The following is a 23943-nucleotide window of genomic DNA, read 5'->3' as shown; positions in this document are numbered from 1 at the left end:
CATTGTTACGGTGCATCAGGAGATCCGAGACTATTGTAATTCATTTGGAACATTTTATAAGTTTGGGGGATTTAATTCCCACTGCTGTAAGTGCCTCTTAAATATTCACTATACAACTTTGAGAAATAAATTATTTGTTGATTTTACTAAACTTGTTGGTTTCTCTTCTTTTCGTTGCATAGTTTAAGAGCATAGGATCGTAACACATTGTACAACTCATAGCTTTACCAATGAACCAACACTATACATAACCCCATTTTTATGGTGTTCATTTCCAGAAGTCAATTGCTATTTTGACCTTCCCTTCTGAAAATGCGGTTCGAACAAAAAATATGGGTCTTATGCATGATGACGTTCACTGTCATTATAATCAATTGGCATGCTTCTCTTTAGCCCTAAACCATCTCGATACTTATGTTTGCTGCAGGCATATATAAATACGTAAACAAAGCTGATTGTTCCTTTGAAGCCCGAGTTACGAATATGATCTCCTTTGCTAGCCTACCTGTCAAAGATAGTTACCAAACAAACAAACCGTTTTGCAGCACTAACTCAAAGTAGCTTCTAATTTTAGTACGGCGCAAAATATATCTGTGACTGAGCATTCGGCATGGTAGATTGCGGAAGTATTCCGACTGCAGGCACTGATAGCGTTTTGGAATACTTCTGTTTTTATGGTTAATGTAATTAGTTCTACGTACTCGAAACTGATTTTTGAGAATTAATACACTAATATTTTTTTTCTTAAGGTATTCAATATTACGAGGCATGAACATAATTAGCTTTTAGAATGGCAGATTTTTAATAATTTAGATGAATAGTCTTGCTGTTTTGGTTTTGTTTTAAGCAGCAGAAGTAGTCTGTAAATATCAGGTGTAAGAAAACAGCGTTGCGTATCAGTTCAGCAGGGAGCAAGATTCTATTTAGCACATTTGCTGAGATCATCAAAGCAGATGCCGTAGAAGACAATTGTTTAGCACTGCTCAGAGGTGGGAAAATTTCAGAACTGAATGGTAATCTGAGTCGCAGGGCTCGTTACAAATGAGTATTGGGATCGGGGTCGGGTGGTCATCCATATTGCTAAAGGTTTGGACCACCTCCAGCCTGCTTTCTATTGACGGGACCTCTTAATTTCATTTGTAACTAGCCCATGTGATCCTAGTGTGACGAAATGACGATTCAGACCTGGTCTAGACAAAGTTAATAACCATATTTTTCTCCAGAAGCTTGTGTGGCTTGCACCTAGTCTGAGTTTCCTCTGACCCTTACCACCCCATTTTTGATATTTGGATATTTATGTTGGGGTGTAGTGTCAGAGTGCATTCCCTATCGAAAGTTGGAAGTCGCCGACACCATTTGGTGTCGGCATGGGATAGCTGCTTACTTGCTGGCCCAGCAAACTTGAATGGCCTTTCATCAAAATATACCTGCATGAAATTGATAGTAATATGATTTATTTTCTCAGAAATTGCGATCATAGCATTCGTTATGTCTTTAATCCGCTGACAGACGAGACGAAAGTACATGATTGCTTAAATTTGACCTGGATCTGGCCATTTACATTCCTAGTAACGTGACTACACAACTCTTGCAACCTACATGTCAATGATATCAGAGGTCATTTTATCGAGTTCTTACCAGAATATTCAGAGGGTGCAGTATGTATCATTTGGGTGCTTGTAATAAACATATATGCTGAGTCAATCCAAATGCTCAGTGGATTGGATTCAGCTAGCAGACTTTTATTTTCAAAGTCAGCTTGATATCCATATCTTTCCTTATGTGGAAGCTATGGAAGCTACTCTAGCATCACAAGAGGCAAACATCGTGTTGGCAAAGCATAGCCACTTACAGGATAGCCTAGCAAACTTTAAACATTCTTAGATCAAGTGATACATGTATGAAATGGTTAAGAAAATTACTTATTTTCTCAGAAATTCTGAGTATTAAAATTGGAGTTGATGAAATGTGACCTGGTACTCGAGATTTGCATTGCTAGTTGCATGAGTACACAAATATAGCAACCCACATTTTCAAATGTTGTAGAGAACAAATAAAAAAATATTAAATGAAAGTCGTATACTGGTTGTAATCAAAATACAAAAACAAAAAACAAAGTTTCTCGTATTTATATATTCCAAGAACAACTTTAGGAGTTTTGTTGTATTACGTGACTACCATGTTGATATGTGCTTTCTGCTTGATAAATGAGACTGGCCAGATTGCTGGTGACTAATGAACTTCCGATGTCGTTGTCTGAGATTCGTGAAGTGTCTAGTAATGCAAATGGCGAGTACAGGATCAGGTTTCATCAATGAAGTAGATTCGTTCTAGTCTGTCAGCGGAATAAAGACACAAAGATTATAATACTTGCCATTATTGAGAAAATAAATCATTTTTCTATCAATTTTATGCAGGTATAAGTCGATAAAACGTTAAGTTTAAATTTTCTAGGCCTTCTGGTAAGCTACTATCATATGTCGCTACCGCACAGTGGCGGCAAATTAAATTTTTTTTATATGCACTTGCAACGACCTCAAACCCCATCCAAAATGTCCATATAGGAAAAATGGGGTGGGAATATTCGGAGGAAACTCAGATTAGAAAATGGACTGCTATTTGTTTTAATCCAAATTTGTATTCCAAATTATTGAATCTCAGAGCTGAAATGAGAAATTCTCGTCCCTTGTATCATTTATTAAAAAGCTATTCGAGCCCCTGTATCAATACAGGTTTGGGGACTGGTTTAACGAATTACAAGACAAGTTGAGTTTACAGAAAATTCAGTCCTTGTTTATACAACAGTATATAATTTTGAAGGTCTTTTGTCAAAATTTTAATCAACCCTTTTGAAAATGTTTTTTGAATGATGGATTTTTAACCAGATCTTCTTAAGGAGATTAGGTTGTTTGAAAAATCTTGCTTGGGCTTTTATTGGCACAGATAAATTCAGGGTAAAACTCTCTTTGTTACAAGACTAGGTTCTAATTATTTGTGTTTATTGTTTTTTTTTATACTGTAATAGGAAATGTTTAATTTCTATTATATGCATATATATATATATATATATATATATATATATTTATATTGCTATAGAATTCTTTAGAATTAAAGGTTTGAAAGGAAACAAAACTAATGTATGTTCATTATGTTGTTCCCACTTAACAGCATAATGCAGGTCAGCAAAATAAAGTTAGAATTTTTATTTTGTACATTGAAATGACTTTACATGCCGATTTAAAGGAATATAATCAGACTTATTTCATGTGATGCATTTTGTGGTTTTGTACATGATCATCTTTTCTGGCTTGGATGTTTTGGAGAGTCTTGAAAGAGAACCATCTTTAGATTTAGAAAATGCATGTTTTATAATCTTAAAAGTTTTTTAATTCCATTCAGTAATGGTCATATGTGAACCTTGAAAAAATTAATTTCATCCTGGAAAACCCCTGTAAATGACCTGAAAATTTATCTTTTGAAAAGCGTGGGAATGATGAAAAAGCAAGTGCGGCCCTGCCCATCTCTTGTGTATTCAAGGGTATAGGACAGCCATCCAAATTTTTCATGAAAAAAGCAAGCACAGCCCTGCCCATCTCTTGTGTACTCAGGGATATAGGACAGCCATTGACAATTTTTCATGAAAAAAGCAACTGCAGCCCTGCCTATTTCTTGTGTACTCAGGGTCCAGGGATATAGGACAGCCATCCATAATTTTTCATGAAAGAAGCAAGTGCAGCCCTGCCCATCTCTTGTGTACTCGGGGATATAGGATAGCCATTGAAAATTTTTCCTGAAAAAAGCAAGTGCAGCCCTGCCCATTTCTTGAGTACTCAGGGATATAGGATAGCCATTGACAATTTTTCCTGAAAAAAGCAAGTGCACCCCTGCCCATCTCTTGTGTACTCAGGGATATAGGATAGCCATTGACAATTTTTCCTGAAAAAAGCAAGTGCACCCCTGCCCATCTCTTGTGTACTCGGGGATATAGGACAGCCATTCACAATTTTTCATGAAAAAGCAGTTGTAGCCCTGACTTTCTCCTATGTACTTGGGGGATGTAGGACAGGCCTGCTGTTTTCCTCATGTCATAAGTGACTTGTGGAAACATGAGTCACATCAGCTTAGTGGATAGCATGCTTGACTTATGACTGAAAGGATGCCTATTCAAATTTTATCATCATAGCAGCTCATGTGTTCTTGGGAAAATCACTTTTTGGCTTTTAACCATGGCACAAAATGAACTACATATGTTGCCATGCTGTAAAATGCCAAACCAAACCAAGGGCGGTCAAGCATGCATAACATATCACGTTTCATTTCTATTTTGGAACATCAGATTTTTGTCAGGATTCTGATGCATCAAGGTTGTGATTTTTCTTATTAAAATAATGTACAATTTAGATTACATTACCAGCAAGCTTTTAGACTTGATAAAATTCATGTTGTTATAGCCATTTTTCTCTTTTGCAGACCAGGGCAAGTCGCCATGTTGCCAGATGATAGCCACAAAAAGAAGATTGTGGACATACTAGCAGCACGAATTCCAGCCTTTACTGACATCTTTGATGAGAAAACATTTTACATATTTGCATTTGTTCTTACTTTGGTTTCTATTTGTGTGGCGGTGTTTTTGTCATGGAGATTCATAATTAAGGATGCTGGTCACACTGACTGAGTTACTTTGCTTTGGTCACTGAAAACTTATTTTTAGTGAAGATGAAAGCACCAGAGATATTTTTATTTTGTATAGTGTATAGTGTAACCTTTTGGTGAGTGAGAGTCAAGGAGGATTGCATATTTTTGCTCATATTCGGCCACAGTAGATTTTATTCAGTTCTATTCAGTAAACTGAAATAAAGGGGGAATGTGAAACTTCACATTATGTATAAAAATAAATGAGAAATCGACTCCATTATTTTTTGGTATTTCTAGATGAACAAATTTTTGAATTTGACTTTGAGCAATGAGCATTCCCTATAGTTTCGCATCATAATAAAAATTAGCAGATATGTTTTTTTATGGTGTCAGTTTAACATACATTACATACAAAGTTTTCAGAAATCAGTACACATTAAAATATAAAAACTGCAAACTTCATTAAGTCTTTCCATAGAAAATCTCGGTCAGTAACAGTAAGTATTTTGTTCATTTATACATGCATATGCATGCAACTGTGTACAGTTCATACTGTATTTAGTAGTTTTTGTTTAAATTACATAATATTTACATAACAAAAAGGCAGGTATGTAAATTTATTGTTTATCTTTAGATTAATCTTTGTGATATTGATTTTTTTTACAGCAGCATTATTCTGATGTGTTTATTTATGGAGGCTAATTGGTTTGTGATGTGTGTATTTTTTTGCATGTATGTATGTTTGTGGATTGTTACTTAAAATTATTGTAGCATTAGAACTATACATAATAGCACTCTTTATTATTGAAAACAGGTTATGTAACAAAATATTACAAACAAACAATTAGGCTGAGTGAAGATGAGAGAGTTGAAATAAAATCTGTTCATTATAGATATGTTATGTCAAATATGAACTGATTTTGGCGTGCACTAAAAATGCCTCAGTATAGGCAATTGTGACATTAATGTAGGCAAATAATTTGGGCATAACTTTTTACAGATGAATTTTATTTAATAAAATGTAAGAAATATATGTAAAGATGTTTCATTGTTTAAAGATCTGTTGAAAATTATTCGTTTAAGTATTAGTCTCAGTAGAATATTTAAATGGAGTCTTGAAGACGTTTGTGTTTGTGAAGTAGGCAGTTCAAGTTAGGATCTGGATTATCTCTGTCTTCTCAGACAATATTTTCTGAGCTGCATGTGTTGCTGTGTTTGTACACATTTTGTATTATGCTTTAGGTACATATTATATATTTATTCTTTGCTTGTAAAATTGTTAAAATTTTGTCTCATGTATTGTAAAGTCTCATGTTTTGTAAACAGGCTGATACATTTGTAGATGAAAATGGGTTGGCACTTTACCGTGACTAATAAATAGTTTTAGATTCCAATTTTGTTAGCTATATATAGATCAATAGAGTTGAATAAACACCTCAGCTCCATGCATGTCTTTTTCATAAAAGGAAACATCATGTGTAGATGCAAATAAATGATCAATTTTGTTTTCTGGTTTGGCAAACATGCTCATTGTACATGTTATCATTAAATTTTGATGAGGCACCAGTAAATCCTTGACGAGATATGTAAACGATTTTAATCGTGGCATCAACAAAGAGGCAACATCTGTTAATTAAAATGAATGAACTTAGGGCCTGAGCATTTAACATTTGTAGATCTGCACATTTTTTCCAGTCCAACCACCGAAATGAAAAGATTAACTTCTACAATAATTGTTGCTGTAATTAGTATTGTTGATATTACTGTCACAGCAATTCTCTTCACTCGTGGCAAGGACTTTTACCAATATTTATGATAGCTGTTTGGGAGTTTGCCTTTGACAGGTCAATGTTTGACTTGTGGTTGCAAGGAATGCTGCGTTTTTGTGTTCAAATTGGCATACTGTTGGCATTGTTGGTAAATATGAAAGATACTTTGTCACGATTAAAGTCTTTAAAAAATTGTCTGACTCTTTTGCTTGGTTTTATATGGATGTATGCATTTATCAAACTTTTAGTGTGGTCAGAAATAGAAGAAAATCTGTACAGTTTCTGGTTTTGGTTATTGTTTTCCTGGACACTTTTCTCTGCTATTCTCATAATTCTGCAGTATAAATTAATGCAGAAAATAGAAATACATACACAAGGACAGTCACTTGCAAGCATTAACGATGATCATCATGAAGAACGTAAGCCTCTCTTGGGCAAAATGGATTGTCATGAAAATTCCGCAGCAAGAGATGCATGTAATCCCAACAGCAGCATGCATCGTGGAAAGAAAACTACAATTTTACGCCTTGTGTCCTACTCCAAACCAGATATAGCTCTTCTTTTAGTGGCCTTTTTCTTCCTGACAGCAGCGGCTATAGGAAGGTATCAATAGACTGGTATTTAAAATTTATGATATTTACATTTAAGGCAAATAATGCATATACTCTTCTAAGTCAAATCCATCTTCAAACTGGTGAGAACCAGATCTGCCATCACATAATGCACCAGCAGATCTTGGTCTCCTGTTTATTAATCAGTAGAAGACACAATGTATTCCCAGATCTGCTGGCACATTATACAATGGCAGTTCAGAGTCTTTGTTATTTTAGTTTTATTAAACTTATGAGTAAGTGGATACAGTAAGATTAAGAAATATTTTAATGATGCACTTCAGATTTTTCTCATTGAGGGAGGCACAATGTCTTACTGACCTTTAGGACGTATCCTTTTGTCATCATCAGTTGTTGGAATGGCCGGTCATAGAAAGCATTGTAGCAGATAATTGTATGTGTTATATCTTTAATTTTTCATTATATTTTGGATATTTTGAGTCTGATAGTAGCTCTGGTCATGCACATCATTATCAGTTCATCATGTTTATTTTTTCTTTTGTTCAGACAGTTGTTTAAGGCAGGTGTACGCCACGCATTATGGGTTTGTGTAGTCAACAATGAATTCATATATTCAAATTTTGATATTCCTTGTCAATTGCATGCACATATTGTTATTTATCTGAAAAAATTGTTTTAATTGGAGGACAATTACCACGCATGGAAATAGTTGAATGATGTACACTGTAATATGCATTGCATCCTCCGGTAGCAATCACTTGCTGTAAACAATATTCTCTTATTCTGCCATGGTCTCATTTTCCATTCTCTGCAGTTTTTTAAAAAAATCCATTGTAGCCTTACATCTACTGCCACCTCCCTTACAATGAAAATGTCTCTATCCTGCAGGTTGCTCCTATACAGAGGTTACACTGTGTGCTTCATTTCAATTTCAGGTGAAATCTTTGTACCATTTTATACAGGAAAGGTTGTGGATGGAATTGTAATTGACAAATCTGAAGGGGAATTCACCAATGCTATTATAATGATGTCACTGATATCACTGGGCAGGTAAGTAGTATTGATTTTGCCAAGGTGTGTGTGTGTGTGTGTGTGTGTGTGTGAAACTTAACTCATAAGTTGAATGTAATATTATTGACTTAATTCTTACTGTAGTAAAAGAATAAATAATATTGTACCGGTCAAAAGGATGATAATACTGGTGAAAGGTCCAAACCTGTAATTTAAATATCTTGATATAAAGTAACCTTGATTAGTAGCTCCTGGATTTTATACATTTTGTCACAGTGCATGATTGTACAGTGCAATCTGTCTTTATTGTTTGAAGGCTTATGTTAAGCAGCAGTTTAAAATTGAATACCTTTGTAAGTGTAACTAATTCTTAGATGAGATGTAGGCTGATACCTTTGTGTTCTACTTTAAATGATCTCTGCTTCCAACATTTTTCTGATATCCAGTAAGTACAGTCATCTAAATACAGTCAATTCCACTTATTTGCATCATGTGCATTGGCCAAGGAATTTTATGCAGTTATCTTGATCATGCAAATAAACAGAGTGGATAAATTTAAAGGGAAATAACCTCCAGTAAATAAAAATTATGTCTTTAGATAGATGTTTAGATGGATAGATTGATAAGTGATTAATACCAGGGACAAGTATCTGTGTTCCAGAGGAAATAAATAAGTTGAATTTGAAAAATAAAATTTATGTAACTGTAAATTTGAATTTGTGACAGCATAGACATAGAATTTACATTCTTTATGTACTGTTTATGATGATGAATTGTCCTTTATTGGATTTCTACATTTTAAAATTAGAATCAGTTGCCTTCAGTTATATATATATATATATATATATATATATATATATATATATTCAGTTTACCCCAAAGAATTCTACCAGTTTACATGGAGTACCAGCACTAATCAACACGCATAGATTGTTGTCAATTAAGTATTATTTTTAAAAGGCTGTTTCTACTTACTTTCAAGGGCTTAAGTAGTTTAACACCTGAGTATCTTAATGTTTTTTAAACTTCTAAGGACTACACAACTAACTCAGACAATAATTTATCTATACAAAAAGTTCTGAGAGTGTATTAAGAAACCTTATCCTTACGCTGGTACATTTTCATTGAATAGTTTGCAGCATGATACTTAACAAGCACCTAATGTTATAGCTTTTAACTCAGTAGATAATTTAATGAGCAGGGTTGATTTTATGACTGCATAACATTTTTAATTGGTAGGCATTATATGTCTTTGTGATAACAGTATATTGATTTGTATAATTTGTATTCAGTTATATTTGTTTTCTTTTATGTAGTAGATGTTAACCTTGTAGACTTTTACTAATTAAAGAGATATTATCTTTTGTCTATTCGTCTTAATGACAGGATCATACTGTAAACTAGCTATTATCTTATTATGTCACCCTGGATAAATAAAGGATATTATTATTATTATTATTGTTATTATTATTATTATTATTATAAGAAGAAGGCGAAGATGGTGAAGATGGCATTGGCTCTGTATCTTTGGAGTCATTATCTCATTCTCCACATTATTGTCATGTGAATCCAAATAGTGACACATATGTTGTCATCACTAACCTTTACAGATCATTTTACTTCAGCATTCAGTGCAGCATATATCCTTTTGTGGGATTCTGAGGGGAGTGTCTCTTTAATATGGAGCTTTGATGGCATTGTCACTTTGTATGGAACTACTCTTTGCAAAATAATTCTGAATTGTATTATTTTTAAGCTCTACTGGTCATAGATTAGAAGAGCTTATTGGACAGTCTGTTGTATGTCCATGATGCAGCTATCCATTTGCACAAGTTTGTTAGTATTGCTGCTCATAAACTACAATGAGAATTGCCATGAAACTTAACACACACATTCATCTCTTTGTCCAGGTGCTCTTAAATGAAATTGTTATCATTTCTTCTCCTGAATGAATAGTCTTACGAACATGCATGTTTCACTTCTTATGATGTCTGGATGCTTGTAAATGAAAATGGTACCAAGCTGACACAACCACTCTGGTGGCCTATTAGTTTTAGCATCCACCTCGGATGCGGGAGGTCATGGGTTTGATCCATGGTACAAATCGCAGCTGCGCTTGGCACTCAGCATTTAGAGGTTAGTGTTAGGACGGGTCAGCCTGGTATCAGGATAATGTGACTGGGTGGGACATCATGCTACATGTCTGTGTCATGATACCCTAGTGCTAGACATCACTATAAACTGCCACACTGCAGACACCATAACAATACGACTGATTTTTTTTTTAGCTACGTTAAAAATCCAAATCACACATACACACCAAGTTGACTTTCAAATTGGTCCTCACAGTGGCCATCTTGAAAATTTTGTTACGGCTATTTCTCCTGAGTATGCTTTTGCCAGAAGATTCCTAGTTGCTCCTAAATGAAAATAGTGTGCATCTGATGCCCCATGTGGCCACCATAGCATCCATCCCAAACATTCTTGTTAATGTTACTTCTCCAAAATGAAGAGCAGCATGCGGATTTCAACAAAAGCTTTCAATAATGTCATGAGGGTCGGAAATTAAATGGTGCTGATCTGATGTCTTATGTGACAACCATGGTGGCCATCATGAAAATCTTGTAATTGCTACTCCTCTTAAATGGAAACGTCATTTTGAAACAGGGTTTTCATCAGAAGAGTTCTTACAGTGTCTGGTTGGTTCAGAATGACAACAATGCTTATTCTCAATATGGCCCCCCTAGGTGGCCATTATAAAAATAATTGTTATGTCTGCTTCTCATAAATGGATGGCTATATCATCATGGGGTTTGTGATACCTAGTTGGTACAAAATAAATATGGTGCCAGTCACAAATCTAGTATGGCTGCCATGACAGCTGTCTTGAAAATCTTCCTGTCAGTACTCCCCCTCTATGAATGGTGATATTGACATGGGGATTTCTTCTCAAGACTTCAAATTTTGTGCATAGATTCCTTCATATCAGTATATGCCTGCTTTTATCGATAATACCTGAAAAAATGAGACTGTTGATATTCTTCAGCTAACTTACTGTTTTCATACAGTTGTAGTCCCATATCTCAGCTGTGATTGACAGCAACAACACAGCATCATACAGTTAGTTGGCTTATCTCATTGATGGATTCATGCATGGTAATGGTATATACGTACTTAATAATTCTGCCTCCCTAGTATGTTACAATAGACAAGATTAACTGCAAGATGGCAAAGTTCAAGGATTGTCAAACTAACCATTGGCTTTATGATACTCAAATTGACCATCTTCTTTTGGAAAACTTGATTTAGTCTGTCCAGGACTGCCAAATATCAGCTATCATCTTCGTGATCACAACATCTATCCTTTTATCAGAAGTCCTTCAGCAATGGTATTGTTCAGTCGCTGGGCTTTAAGCTTGAGAACAATTACTGGTCATGTCTCTTTAAAAAATTTAACAGCTCTTCCAATAGACTGCTATCTCGCACAACAAGACTTTTAAAAATCTTCAAAAAACGTCACTGATATTCTCAGAGTTGTGTAATAAATGTTTAAATATCGAGATATTTCTTGGAGTTTATTTTATTTGTATACCATTTGTGCTCTTATTTATTCTTGTTCTGAACAAATTGAATGACCATTTGTTATTTTGCTGGGAGACTGGCTTGGTTTGGATGTTGCAGGTTTTTATTTATAAATGACCACAAGTCATGTAATGTAGCCATGCTGAAGTTGAAAGCCTTCACTCACACCAAGCCACTAAAACTAAACATTTTATATGGTGTATGTAAACATTTTAGCTAATTACTTTATAAGTGTACTCTGAACCAAAGTTGTTAATTGTGTGTGGATTGAGTTGGTGACTGACAGTAACGATATTGGAATGGGATAACATTACTGTCGTGGTGTTGACCTTTAACACTCTGCATTAAAAATGCAGCTTCTGGAAAGGTCACCAACTCATTTCTTTCATTTTCTTACTCAAAAATATTGTTTAGAATATAATTTTCTGATTCAAATACATTTCATGATCACATTAACATTAAGAATATAAGCCCTACTACATCCTAAATGCAGCCCTCCCAAAGATGAAAATTTGTCTTTTCTGTCTATGATATAGACAAGGGGCATCAATTATTTTCAATTACTTCCCCTTGCTGCCTACAAGACTAGACATCATTCACTTCACTTTCCAAAACCATATGGATATTTAAGCTATTTTCTTTCCATCCTTTGAGGAATTTGTTATTTCCAGATGTATTAAAGATTATTCTATATGTGGTATACATTATGTTAAGAATAGTGACCATAATTATGTGAATTGTTTTGTACCTATGCAGATTTAGGATTTGCATTATATGACTGTGTGACTCTACACACCCACATTGTATTAGAATATGTTGTAGTTCATGTCCATGCACACTACTTATAATAATAATAATAATAATAATGAGGACTTTGTATAGCGCCTAATCTTTAGAAGCTCTTAAGTGCTTTTCAACATTAAACACCTATAAGATAAAAAACATATATAATGATACGATTACAAAAACAAACACCATGAAATAAGAAAACATTAAAAAACATGCTGAGAATATTTAAGGTAGGAAACATTATTAGGTCTTTAACTTTGTTCTTGCAGTCGAAATAAGTGAGTTTTGAGAGCATTCTTGAATTGGATCACTGTGTCTTTGTGTCTGTGTTCAGTGGGCAATTCATTCCACGTTGCTGGTCCCTGGTATGCAAAAGAACGCTGTCCATATGACTTTGTTTTCATTGTGGGAATAATGAATATATGATTGTCAGAAGAGGAGCATAAGTATCTTGCTGGTGTGTACACATGAGTGAGGTCGGATAGGTATGTTGGACTAGAGTCCGACAGTGAAACGTAGCTCAGAGAACAAATTTTGTGTTTGATTCTGGATCGAATGGATAGCCAGTGTAGGGTACAGAGCAGCTGTGTTTTGAAGTTTTTGAAGTTTCTGGAGCAGATATTGAGATGAACCAGACAAAATTGAGATAAAATAGTCCAGTCTTGAAAGTACTAATGAAAACACAAGTGTTTTAGTGGCATTAACTGAAAGATATTTGTGAATGGAGCGGATGCGTCTCAGCTCAAGATATGCGGTCATTTATATGTTCATGACATGTTGGTGCAGTGTGAGAGTACTATCCAGATTAACACCTAGGTTTCATACTGATTGTGTGAATTTAATGTTGGTGTTGCTGATATTTATTGTTTGAGGTAAAGGATGCGAATGAGAAAGTCTTTTATCATCATTCATCTGCAGCTTGTTACATATCATCCATGATTTCACATCAGAAATGCACCTCTCTACACCTTGGATGGTAGCATCAACTTCGATTGGGTGGCTAGATTTGTATATTTGGGTGTCATCAGCGTACAATTGGTGAGACACTGGATGATGATCTATGACACTTGAGAGCGACTGAGTGTACAGAATGAAGAGAACAGGTCCAAGAACAGACCCCTGTGGAACACCAGAACATAGATCAACTGGGCTGGAGTGTATTCCATTTGCAGATGCAATTTGTGTCCTGTTGACCAAGTAGGACTTGAACCACATAAGGCTGTATCATGAATGCCAAATACATGCTGGAGACGGTGAAGTAATATATCATGGTATATTGTGTCAAATGCTGCAGACAAATCAAGGAGGGTGAGGACTGTAATCTTTCCGCTATCCAACGCAGAGAGAATGTCATTAATTACTTTTAGAAGAGTAGTTTCAGTACTGCGGCAAGGGCGATATGCATATTGTACATTCCTAAAAAGACTGCTTGAATTTAGATGAGATACAAGCTGGGATAGAACAACCTTTTCAAAGATTTTTGATATGAATGGGAGATTAGAAACTGGGCGGTAGTTCTTTAAATCGTTATGGTCTAGTGTTGGTTTCTTCAGCAGAGGCTTTAAAATGGCAGTTTTGAAAAATGATGGGAATTCTCCGGATGAGAGAGAGGTATTAATAACATCAGTTAGTGAAGGCAATACTGGATGTAAGCACTCAAGCAGCAGTGATGTTGGAATTGGATCAAGTTCACATGACTTTGCTGCACTCTTCATCAGGATTGTATGTACAAAATCCATAGAGACAGGTTCAAATGCTGCTAATGGTTGCTGCTCAAATTCTGTATCCCAACTGTATGGTGACGACGAGTCAATTGAAATTGTGGTGTCAAGCTTATCTCTAATGGTTTGTACTTTGTCACGGAAGAAATTTGTAAACATGTCCGGAAGGTCTACTGGAATGAAGGTAGTTGGAGGAGGTGTAGATTTGTTCCTTGACATTAGCTTGTTAGTAATCTCGAAGAGCTCTTTGCAGTTGGAATTCTCCATGATCTTAGTAGTGTAGTGGGCTGATTTTGCTGCATGGACTATATTTGTGACATTCTTCTTAGCTGCTTCATAGATTTGCTTATGAATAGTGAGTCTGGTGGAAAGCCAAAGCCTCTCAGCTTTACGGCGGTCTCTTTAAGCAGCGCAAAGCTGGTCCCAAACACTGCTATACCATGGAGAACACTTTTGAATTGATACTCTGTACTTGGTAGCTGGGGAATGTTTGTCGAGCAATGAACGCAGGCAGTTATCGAGTTGTTCTGCTGTAGGCGGTAAGCAAGTTTTTAGGTTTGCTTTGATGTCATGCATCACCCCTGGTATAGTGGGTGTCACTTACATTTTTAATGCAGTTAATTATGCATTTCATTTTTTTCTCTTTCTTACTTTGGTGTTTCAGCATCAGTTGTGACTATTCAGTATACTAAATGCAAGAATGCAAGCTAGTGAGAAATCCCATGACTCGTGTCTTGCATTTACAAGGTTTATATCATGGGCTATGTGTAGCATATGTACCAGTTGGTCTGAGAATACATGGTCAACAGTTCTAAGAAAAACTGCAAGAAATGGGAGTGACGTGAGAAATCAAAGGACCAAGAGTACTGATACCACAGGTGGTATGTATGTATGTATGTATGTATGCATGCATGTATGTACGCACTCACACATGCACGTACGTACGTATGTATGTAGGTAGGTAGGTAGGTAGGTAGGAAAGTAGGTAGGTACTTACGTACATATGTATGTATGTATGTATGTATGTATGTATGTATGTATGTATGTATGTATGCAGGGTTTAACGGCAGGTCAACACACTACTGGTTTTATGTGTCAATATAACGTGCTGAACAGACTAACCATCAACGTTGAGAGATCGTATCATTGCTATAAACATTGCTATAACACGCGATATTTTATTTTCAATAGTTAACTTGTTTGCACACCAACATTAGGAGGACTTATTGTGCGACATGTTTACATACCAACGTTGAGAGGACTTCACAAATCATGTTCGTATTCTCTCATTTATAAAGCAGTTAGCATTAATCTTAGAAAATTATTAATTACATACTTTTTGCTTTAGGGATATATTTAACAAGTCTTTGCAATGACAACTGGTACACATTTGTATCAGGTCCTCCCAAGGTGAAGGTATGTCGTATAACAGGGAATTATTGTTTCACACACTTTCTTTACCTTTTATCATATCATTCTCATATTTTGGCCCAACCAATACGATCAAAATGTATTACGATCTAGCTTAAAAACTAACACAAATTCCAATATTTAAATATTGTCACATGTTAATTTATATACATTAGGAGGAAGTAATAGGAATATATGCTCCTAATGTCAAAGGTCCTCCTAATGTTAGTGTGAAAACATGGGTTTTTCCTTCTAATGTGGGTAAAGTGTACACACACACACACACGTAGGTACGTACGTACGTGCATACATACATACATATATACATACATACATACATACATACATACTGTCACAGCTGCTACAAATGGCACTGCCATTTCTATTGCTAGGACGTAGTTCTTTCTGTCAGAAAAGTCTGCTCAGAATCTCCAACATCATTCAGTTCATGCAATTTTAGTGATTCATACGCCTTTTTTCTTGTTTTTCTTCTTTGTCCTTCCTGCAGATTGTATGTTAATTCAAGCAACATCAGTGTATTTGGAAATGTGATTTGAACCGCTTTACAAACTTGTGCTTTAGTAGTGAAATCATCTTCTTTGAATAAAATGAATTACTTCACTTGAGTTTGGTTTCGTTCTTCTCATCACTTTTCGAACACTGATCGAACATACTAATCAGTATGGGCGACATTGCTTTTAAAAAAATATACTTTTAACTAAAATAAAGGAATTGAAGTTTATTTAGTAGACACTGAACTTAGCAGCAGGAACTGATGTACATGGTACAAAGTATACTCTTTCAACACTTTTCATTGTTCGCAGATACATGAAGTCAGTACTCGCGCGCACACCTGTCTACCCGTTCCCTCTATAAGGTAGAGAACGAAGTCTCTTTCTTTGCGTATCCAATACAGTTAATTCAAAAAGTCGCTCTATGACCATTCACAAAACAGCTTTTAAGATGTTTGTTTCGCAAATGGAAGAATATCTTATTATAAACGTAATAATAGCGAAAAATCACCCCAAGCCCCCCCCCCCCCCAAAGCAGCCAAACCAAACCAAACAAAAGCAAAACAAATCAAAACAATGATATACAGAAAACCATAGAAAAAACCTCCCCCCAAATACCCCACAGGAAAATTAAATCGAGAACGCTTGCACGCCTTACTTTCGAGAAATATGTAGAGGCACGATTCCATCTAGTACAGAAACAAATTGGAGTGTGGAGTAGTGTGCATTTATCAATGAAGGTCATGAGTGTACAGTTTAAATCATATCGATACGTGTAAGGTATACAGGTTGTATACCTGACATTAAAAGTTGTTTCAAGTTCTTAAGGGAAAAGGAAGAAACAACCTTTAGAAAATTTTCAAACGATTAAACAATTAAAAAATCATTAAGACAATTTTGGCATAATAATATAAAGTTTAATTTATTTGTCATAAACTAGCATTACAATATGAATTTTAAGTTCTCGAAATAGTATGTATTGTGTAAAGGAGATAACTCATTAAAATACCGAAAGGTAGAGTATCATCTTTTCTTTACTCATTGATACATACAATAAACATTACTTAATGGAAAAGTAGATACAGGTATTAAAATTCAAAATTAAAGAATGACAAAAGTGAGATCCTAAATTTCGACATATATAGGTAGTTATGATTTAATTTTGGTGTCAGACATGAGAAGGCTGTCACAGATCGGATGGTTCGAGTCCACGAGATTGCCTTTATCTAGAACATCGTCTTCCGTGAAAATGCCAAATATCCTAGGTTTCTCAAAGCTCCTGCGAAGGCACCAATAACGCTGAAGAACAGTGGGGCATTATATCGATGTAACGGGCAATACTTGTCTATTGTGGTTACTGCTCGGAATGGCCAGCTTTTATGTAGAAACTCTCAACAACGTGGTTCTATGGAAGGCTGAAAAAATCATTATTGGGATACAAGTGAGGATTGCCCAAGATTCCATGAGAAATGCTGGATAATGAGTTTTCCCTTGCCCGCCATGGGAACTGCTGGCTTAATAAGATTGCCCTTGTTGGCCAGTATTATTGTCGTTGCTTATACATACATACATACATACATACATACATACATACATACATACATACATTCCGAACAGTAACCACAATAGACAAGTATTGCCTGTTACATCGATAACGTCATTCCATTAATGCAGTTTACGGATTTATATGCTCAATAAATGGTTTTTCTTAATGCATGTACAATTCGACATATTGTATTAAAAATTAATCTAAAACTGCCATCATTTCAGCATCTTTTGTCCCATGTATTCATGTATATGCTATTGTCCCCATTTATTGTTTTGTAGCACATTGTTCGGTATTCCTTATGCTTGTTCCGTCATTTGAAGATGTAGTTTTGAATATTCTTTTTGCAAGATTTAGGTTCCCTTCGCTATTGTTTAAACTAACATGTAATTTTAATTTTTTTACCTTATAAAGATATGTAGAAATTCATCCCTTATATTTAAGGAGTTAAATTTTAAATTATTTTTTTCTGTTCAAAGTACATTTGTAAAATTGCATCTTTTGGACAGATAGCCTTGGCATAATGGCATACAAATAACCTTTATAATAACTTGAACTCATGTTCTGCTTTGCTTCCAAATCTTCTTGTAAAATAGATGAAGTGGAGAGAGAGAGAGAGAGAGAGAGAGAGAACAAAATAACACAAGACAGACAAAGCAGTCAAACAGGGAATATGTGCCAGTGGAACAATGAAAAGATATTGTAAAATCGTACATAAAGAATAATTACCAATTGATGGTCTTAAAATAAATGTTAGAAGAGAGTGCTGAATAACGTTCGAAACTGGATCTATTTACAGCCTTTTTTACTCCGTGGACATAGAACCTGCTAAACAACTCGATTGTGTGAGAAAGTCCAGCAAATAATATCAAAATTTTGTATTGTCATAAACACTTGAAATTATTTTTCGACAACAACTTTAAACCTTGAAGCTCGTGACTGAACATTAAAATCCATATCGCATCACATACCTATGGAAACTAAAAATGATTGTTGTTGTTACTGCTGCTGCTGTTATAGGATTAACGCCATTTTCAGCACTTGATTAACTATATACGCATTCCGATAGAACTGGTGGCGGAAGAAACTAGGAAAACATCGGTAGGAACCACCATCTCCCGTAAAGCTTCTGGCAAGTTTTCTCGTATAACCACCTTCACCCGTAAAGCTTCTGGGCAGCTTTCTCATATAACCACCATCACACGTAAAGCTTCTGGCAAGCTTTCACATATAACCACCATCACACGTAAAGCTTCTGGGCAGCTTTCTCATATAACCACCATCACACGTAAAGCTTCTGGCAAGCTTTCACATATAACCACCATCACACGTAAAGCTTCTGGGCAGCTTTCTCATATAACCACCATCACCCGTAAAGCTTCTGGGCAGCTTTCTCATATAACCACCATCACCCGTAAAGCTTCTGGCAAGCTTTCACATATAACCTCTTTGGTCAAGCCTATGACTCGATCTCAAGCTGAGAGAGGGTAAATGGCAATGATCGGTAAAGTCGAGCGCCTTAGAACTCGTCAGGAAATACAATAAAGTTAACAAAACCTTTGACCTGTGAGATCGGATCTAATTTTCAAACTTGTGTTTTTTAATTTCGCTTTTGAAAATTATTTGAATAAATATTCAGCGACGATAATATTGACATTAGGTGAGATGTATTTAAGACCGTCAAGCAAACCAAAAATTCACTCTACTGATCATTCAGAAAATTTTGCAATGCTTAGACCCTTCATAAAGTTAAATTGGTAATCTCTTTCCAAAAAATTCAATAAAGAGTTGAACTAGCACACACCATCAAATCGCGCGGTTGATAGTCCCGCTAGAGACAAAAATAATATTGCGTTGTATATCAAGGTAAAGGAGAGCAATTAACAGAAGGACAGACAGACAGATAGACAGATGTAATGTCATTGAGCATAAGACACAGACAGGCAGGTGAAAGATCACTGGACAGTTGAAGGAATCTAAAAATAAATAAATAAATAAGGAATAACCCGCGGAAACCGGTGTAGAGATAAGGACACGATCCAGAAACTGTCCCCACTGGAAAATATGTAGCAATATCGTCTGATCTGAAGTCGTTGAAGTGATTTGGTAGCATGAATTATTGTACTGATGGTTCTTGGTTGCGAATAGTTCCCGTTCCCCTCGTAGTATGGATTAACGGATTCGTGGACTCGATTCTCCATCCGGCAACTGAGAATTACTACTTACTATTTCGACAATTGATTCATATAATTCACTTTGAGAAATACTTCCCAATTTCCTATTATTTGAAATTAAAAGCGTTGATGCAGTTTCTAACTGGTTCGACATCTCGGATATATATAATAGATACATATGTTTTGTCTTTTATTTTGCTTTTCAATATACTATACAGTACATGACAGACAGAAAGACAGACACTAAAAGATATAGGTAATAAAGTTTACAAGAGCGAGAGATGGCAGGTATTTATAATCAGAGAAGACAAAATAAAGCAGATAAATATACGTCAAGAAAGACAGACAGTTAAAATATAGATTTGTTGATTATGGGGAGTCTATGATAGAAAGAGATTTCTCAGCTCGAGTTATTAGCCAATTTCTAGGTGCCGATGGCATAATTAAAAATGCGAAGAGACTTTATGACAGTTTGGGTTAGTTTTATAAAATAGACTTCTCAAATTTGACAACAGAGGGATTCATCTGTATATTTTTAGTAATATGTATTTTTTTTGTGTTATATACGAATAATGTCTTGTATTGAGTGTTTAGGTCGTGGTTTGTATTACACCGCTTAAGGTACTAATATTCATCTCCTAAAGCATGCTGATGTATCATACAAATTACAAATATGAAACAAAAACAAACATGCAAGCGTGAAATTAGTAAAGCTTCGTGATGTGGGGTCATCAGGTGATCAACGAAAACAATATTTGCTATGTTTGAGCCATTAACAACCGTTCATTTGAGAACGACTCTTGTATTGAAGTCCTTGGAAATGGGGAAAATATGGACTGTCAAAGCCAGATTCGCCAAATTATTGTTTGAAACGAAACGTGGTGAGACCGCTTATGTGCAACATTAGTCTATATGGAAGTTGAGTATCTTAATTATTTCGCACATTTTCGGCTATGGTAAGGTCACTCCCGACCCCATGTTATATCCAGCTAACAAACCTTGAAGATGTATACGTATTTAATTTGTCACGTCGATTCTATTTTTCTCTCAAGTGCTATGTTTGGGTAGTATGCCCACTCTGTACAAACTCTTGTGCTTCTACAAACTCTATCACCGACAATTTTAGGCTATGCATGGCGGCGGGTATAACTGGTGGAGGAAGAACACAGAAAAACACTGACAGGAACTTATATGCTCTGGGGCTACAAACAATTTGCATTGTTTGTTCATTGTTTTTTTTATATTTTTTAAAATTTATTTCATTATATGATATGTATGGTTTTATTTCGGACTTTACCTTGTCCAAATAAAGTTCACCTTTTACCTCACCTGAATCATTAACATTTTTAATTCTGTAAACACAATCTCACATACCTAAATAGAAATCTGAATATAATTTTTGTTTTCTTGAGCCTAGGTTAGGAGCACGAACTTTGAACACATCAAATGACAATAGCCTTTACATGATAAGTTCATTTTCAGATTGGCTGAAAACAAATCTCGACCTCAAAATTAAAAGTATGTTTTTAATACAGAATATAGTTTCAAAAATATTCTGACCTTCGTTAGGCATTTCCTCATTTGTCTTTCCTTCTGATTTTTTATTTAGAGCCAATGTTACAGCAACTATGGAGTATTTAACAACGTTGGGATCGAAGTAGTACGTTGCCTGTACTGCGCATGTCAAATGGAAAGTAATTGTTGGTGTCATCTACAAAGGATAAAATGAATATGAACAGAAAAGTTGTAAAATTGTTCATTTTTTGAGCTGTTACGTTTTATTTTGCATAATTAAAGTATAAAAATAAAGAGCTTTAAAAATGATCATTTTGTTATTAGAAGTGATAGAAAAATTAACCGGCAAAGAGAAGCCTATTTCATGGGATACAAGAACCTCAAAAATTTCCGTCCATGTTCGGAAAATAACACCCGAACTATGAAGAAAGAGTCTCTCGTATTAACGTGCAAATTGTTTGCAAAGCGACTTGATATGATGTGATTAATCTAAAAGTCATTCAAATATTTAGTTTTTATCTCTTGGATCAAACATTCTTAAGTTTCTCATTAATCGTGATCATTTTAGTAACGTGCTATTTGTCTATTTGAACATGCAAGCATTTTATTTCCGCCTTTTCTCTCGACTTCCTGTGCACTCTGTATCACCCTTCCGAAATATTTCCGAGGTGGATTTTAGTAGAAAAGCCTTTGGGTGTTTCGATTAGTGCACTCCTAGGTGTCGCTAACAGCCCATCATAACTATTTTGACTGCACCAGTGTTTGTTTTCAATCATTCTAAAAGAATGTTGGAGAAAGATTTCATGCAAAAAATTTTCGCGAGAGGAATTAAAAACAGTAATAAAGAACGATGAGTAAGGGCAACTTGTAAACCAACACCATCTATTATGTGTCAACTGGTTTATTTCAGCTTGTTGCTGATGCCGGAAAATTTATTGCATTTATTATTTTAAAAGAAATTGCAATCAAGTTCTGCCGGTACTGCATTGATTATTGAGAATATTGTATCCACAACGCAATTAATATGGTGGTGGTAAATGCTGTTATCATGTTCTCTTTGTGATAGGGACCTCCAACATTTTAAAAATCTTAAATATGGATTCCTTTTGTCGGCCATTTGGATCCATACATATGGAATACCACACTTGAAACAATGTACACAAATAAATCTCGTGACTTTAGCTTTCCTATTGACGGAAATATACTACAGAAAATCACTGCAGCTGTACTGCAAACATTTCAAACTATTTCCAGATGTATGGTAAATTATGTTCTCCTACGCTTTTCTCAAAAATGCAAAATAACTTTGGTTTTGCATTTATTAATTTTATATTGGCATACCATGGGTACTTAAATGACATGAACTGTTCAATCGTGCCACTTATACGTCAATTTTATTTCCACGCAAGTACTAACTCCATCAATCGCAGCAGAGACAGGAAATATGTGGGACCTCAATCAAAACTATTCACTAATCTATAAAACGCAAATGTATATAGACACAAACACATGACTTACAGGATGTTTCAGTAAAGAAGTACGCTTTTCCCGGAATGAGGGTACAGTGCTAAGTGACGCAGACATACTAGTTCTTTTCAGTCAACCCATGTTTCTCGTATGTTATCACACTATAGTATATCAGAATTGTGGACTCCCTTAGAAGATTTCGTTAAGCGACGCAGACATACTAGTTCTTTTCAGTCAACCCATGTTTCTCGTATGTTATCACACTATAGTATATTAGAACTGTGGACTCCCTTAGAAGATTTCTTTAATGTTTTACAATGGTATAATATAATTTTACTACAGTGATGTAACTACTCTGATTTTGGGTTTTTTATTCGGTCTTTTTCGTTCAGTTTTTTCGTTTCCTTTTAGTCTGCTGAACAATTTCGTTTCAGTATTTTAGAAGACTAACAGTCTTCTGGGACATTACTACCAAACTTTCTTTATATAACGTGGTACATGACAGATTGTTGTCATCTTATCATTTGAGGGCTGCAGCAAGACATTTCTTTCAGAGACGATTGTAGCCTCAAAGCTTCATTAAAATAGTGTTTGATTCAGTGTTCAACTTTAAGCATGATTATTTTACATGCTTTATCGAGACAAGTATGCTATGGAATGTAAATACATTTTAAGGCATGGTGCTAAATGTGATTTTCTTTCAGAATAAAGGTAACGAAAGTGATCAGCATCAAACACAACTTTGGACATTATTACTTACATGCAGGCATGTACATTTAACTGTATATATTTGTTATGAACAAGATCATGTGCGAAAATTCTGCCTTCACTCTATTTCCTTTGGTCTTAAAGAACTTATGTTGTAGAGTGTGTGTTTATATGCGTATGATGCTCGGTTCTTTCTCTCCACTGCAGAGCCCACTGCGTATATCTCAGACACATTCAGCCTTCTCTCCAGTTCCTTCTCTCTATACCAAACTGAAACCTGGGCCAGCCTTATGCCGATTGGACCGATTTGGCCAATCGGACCACGTGCTCACAGGGTTAGTAATTAAAAAAAAAATAACTATAGAGAGAAAGGAATTTGAAAGCGATGGAAGACAATTTTAAATTCAATATCATTGAAAAATTGTTTAAAAGCTTATTTCCAAATGCTCACAAGGTGGCCCAGCGTAAATCCAGGCCCCCCCCCCCCAGCCAAATGATCCAAATCGGGCTCCGCATTTGCTAATGCTGGTGC

The 23943-nt window shown here is 35.3% G+C and overlaps 1 long non-coding RNA gene across 3 annotated transcripts; it reads left to right on the top strand.

The window, feature by feature from the left end:
* The first annotated feature begins 678 nt into the window (after positions 1–678).
* Positions 679–21707, top strand: LOC149776230 (uncharacterized). Of its 3 annotated transcripts, XR_016416260.1 has the most exons (3): positions 690–989; positions 4471–8026; positions 21331–21707. It is a non-coding gene; the product is annotated as an uncharacterized LOC149776230 (long non-coding RNA). The 3 variants fall into 3 exon arrangements; XR_016416261.1 differs by lacking the exon at positions 21331–21707 and having other exon boundaries at positions 679–749; positions 4471–9439; XR_016416259.1 differs by lacking the exon at positions 21331–21707 and having other exon boundaries at positions 4471–9439.
* Positions 21708–23943: the final 2236 nt, after the last annotated feature.

This window comes from Sinohyriopsis cumingii, chromosome 18, assembly GCF_028554795.1.
Source record: "Sinohyriopsis cumingii isolate HCF-2022 chromosome 18, ASM2855479v2, whole genome shotgun sequence".
Classification (NCBI taxonomy): domain Eukaryota; kingdom Metazoa; phylum Mollusca; class Bivalvia; order Unionida; family Unionidae; genus Sinohyriopsis; species Sinohyriopsis cumingii.
This window is presented reverse-complemented; position numbering and strand designations above follow the sequence as displayed.